At 37.9% G+C, this 3,585-nt stretch overlaps 1 protein-coding gene across 2 annotated transcripts in view; it reads right to left on the reverse strand.

The window, feature by feature from the left end:
- The window catches only part of NR2F1 (nuclear receptor subfamily 2 group F member 1), a 13,336-nt gene that overhangs the window by 5,131 nt on the left and 4,620 nt on the right, over positions 1 to 3,585 (reverse strand). The gene's annotated exons all lie outside the window — the stretch shown is intronic.

Here is a 3,585-nt window from a genome sequence, read left to right on the forward strand (position 1 = left end):
CCAAACCAAACAACCAACCAACCAACAAAACAAAAAACCCCAGCCATCAAGATCAGATCAAGGCAGTCAGCTAACAGCGCAGTTTAACACAGATCAAAGCCAGATTTTGCTAATATACAGTTTCATATATGAAATAGTGCATGTTAATGGCCCCCCCAAAAGACATTACAAAAATGTGAATACAGAGTTATGGCCCTGGAAAGACATAAAAAAATTAAAAAACTATCTCAAGCTAAAAATAAAACAGCATAAAATAAAATGAAATGAATTAAAATAAAATAAAGTAAAAAAAATAAATTAAAATAAATTAAAAATAAAATCTGTTGCACTGACGTTTTTGAAGCTTAAGTCTTCCCTTACCAAGAACTACCTTACAAAGATTTCTGAACATCTTTAACTACAATACTATGGCCTCAAGCAAAAATACAAATAAAACAAGCCATAATTTAGGAACTTCTGAGAAGGAGAACCTTTGACCTGAGCTGCGGACTTGGCATCCCTCAGACACACAATTATCTGAGCCAGGCTGCTCCGCTAATCCATACTGTACCTTTAATGCAATGATATTTTGCAACATCTAAAGCACCAGGTTGCAACATATATATCTATCAAAAGCTGGGGCCTGTTCTTGTTTGCAATACATATCAAAACCACAGACCTGTTCATATGTTGATTGCCACAAATCACATTCCATATTTACATATATCTTGCTATTTTACATGTATTATCTGTCCATTATGCATTAGGATCCTATTCAACTTCCAAACAATGCAATATGAAAGGGTCTTACTGACACCCTGGCAGGGCTTTTTTCTTTATACCCCATATGTCATACCCTTAAGGTTAGTAAAATATTTATCAGACATTTATGATAAGTGCACCTATAAATGCAGGTCACTGGACAATGCGGATGGGGAACTTGCTGTCTGAAAGGGCRTCAGCCTGGTGTGTGCGTGTTTGAAAAATTTGCCACAGCTTTTGCTTTAGACCTCTAAAAACTCAGGTTTTCCTCATGCTGGTAGTATCTATTCAACTTCAATTATTTTAGATGGTCTGCCATATGTCTCTACTTGGGTTTTACCCCACAGCCTTAGAAGGGGATGGTAAGGCTTAATTCTSCCTTCAGAATGAGATTAAAAATAATAATAATTAAGGGATCCACAGCTCGATTAGATTACGCAGGCCAGAGAGGTGCAATCCATGGGAGAAGTAATGCATTCTATGTTTACTGGAGGTGAATTATTATTCCTTCTCAGAAAGTGGGCTAATATGAAAATCTTGTGTGTGCCTTCCTTTTTTATATGGCACTGTGTCAATATGGGAAAGCTCTATATTTCTTCTTGCAGTCTATGGAAAAGAAATTATGTAAATAAATAACCATTACTGTTCAACACACTCCAGCCTTCCCCTTTGTAGTGGTGGGAATGTATTTCATGTTACATGTTCAGAAGAGTTTAGTGTTCAGAAAATATAGATGTTATCAGCTGGCATCTAACTAGAAATCRAAAGTTCTTATTGCTCTGCAAATAGATTTATTTGATTTAAGTTATCTGTCTCTGTCTCTTCCCGGAAACATTTATTTATGATGATGGGAAGGTAGATACAGGAATTAATAATGCTAAAGTTTGGCAGCAGGGCAGAGAAGATGAGGGGGAGGAGGAGGGTATGTGAGTGAAGAGGAAAAAAGGCAAGAAAGGAGCTGGTTTTGGGTTACTACCCAACTTTTGGATGGTGTCCAGAATTTTACAGATTAAATACATGCTCTCTGGAGCCTGAATGTAAAAACCACTACAGGAGAAATCCATGCCAGTTTTAAATACTTAGTCCTCAGAGAAGGACTTTGGACAATATGCCTAAAAATGTCTTTTCCATCAGTCAAAGTTTGTTTAAAAGCCGGATGACTTTGAGAATGGCTTCCCATTAATTCCCCCCTGAATATGCAATGAAAAACAAGTTTGGTGAAAAGTGGAAATGTTCGGATGGGGGTAAGGGGTAGATTACTCCTGACAGCTGTGTTTCCATTTTCTGAGGTGCCCCATGTGATCCTGGTTTGAAATAATATTGTTCCCTTCCTTCACTCTCCATTCCACTGTGGAAAGGGGCTTCTCCCATCACAAATGTTACTACATTTGTTTTTTATTATATGTAAATGAAGGGCCCCTCTAATGCCACTTACCCTTTCTCTAGCCAAGCTCAGTCGTTTGGGAAGTAAATGGGAAAGACTGGGGGGAACAGGGAGAGAAAAGAAAGAAGAAAAAAATAAAATAGCCCCTCAACCATGTCCCCGTCAGGGGCAACATCCTTTGCAGGGCCTTTGGTGTGTGGAAGAGCTAAGGCACAGGCCAGATATTTTCCCAGCTCTGCTTGGAAAGAATCTCTCCWAGTTGGGTCTGGAATAAAAGAAAAGGTTCTCCTCGACTGTCCCTTTGTATTGATGAGCTCACTGAAATGAATGGGAAAGGAAAGTCTGGGAGTCTGCAGGCAGGCTGTGGAGTTAAATCACCCTGATAAATGCAGGCAGGTCTCTTTGTCACTCTTGAAAAACATGTTTCCATCAAGAAGACTTATTATGATAAAATACATTATAATGTCGAGTTGGCTATTCAGTAAATCTTCCATTTGTTTTAAGATTTGCACATTATCCTTTGCAAAGAAATATTCCCTCCAACACTGCAAGACTGCATTTGCACTGGAAGTAAAAGGGGGCAGTCACAGTACATGTCTCCGACCACCCTGAATACAAATTAGATAGTCCTGTCTAAATAAATTATCAGATGTTCAAATCGATATTAATACTACATTTGCTACATTACAATATAGTGCAAATTTAGGAGTCATTTTAATACAATGTAAATACTATCTTTTGTGCTTGAAAGGCAACAAATATTGATGGATTATAAACTGCTCAGTGTTAAACAAGGCCTTTGAACGATTTGCCATCTTTGTTCAGGAATGCCTTTAATTTTGCCTTAGCCTGGTTTTAAGTCACATTTATCAGAACAGTTACTTATTGCTAATCGAGAAAAGAGGGGAGAAACTGGTACAAGAGAGGAGCTAGGGGATGGGGAGAGGGGGTATAAAAATGAAAAAGAAAAGAAAGAAGAACAAGCAGGAAAGGTGGCAATTAACGACATCATGATGATAATTAGACTAATAATTAAAAAATTGCACTGCCCAGACTCTTATCTTGCCTTGTTTCCATTTCCTATATTTCCTTCACATAGTTCCCCTTTGATGTTTATAAATTCTCCCTTGCAGGTTACAATAATAGTATACGTATTATATTCTTATAGGCTATGACCAGAGCACTTCAAAGGCGATGCTAATGCAACTTTCCTGCTAGTTAATTCAAACCATCTATCACAGGGAAAAATTGTTAGCATGCATGTTTCCACCGCCTACACTTAATTTGATTTTGGGTTTTAGTATTATTTTTTTTGGAGGAGCTGTGTGTTAAAGAGCTGGTATCAGTGGTGATGAGGGGGAGGTTGATCCCTGAATTGAAGTGTACCCCCATCAGGCACTACGCTTCCTCGGCCTCCAATCCCTTTCCTTTAAAAGTAATTCTATTAAAAGTTTTTTTTT

The sequence above is a fragment of the Malurus melanocephalus genome, unplaced genomic scaffold (assembly GCF_030028575.1).
Source record: "Malurus melanocephalus ecotype Western Australia unplaced genomic scaffold, MMel_1.1 scaffold_7, whole genome shotgun sequence".
Classification (NCBI taxonomy): Eukaryota; Metazoa; Chordata; class Aves; order Passeriformes; family Maluridae; genus Malurus; species Malurus melanocephalus.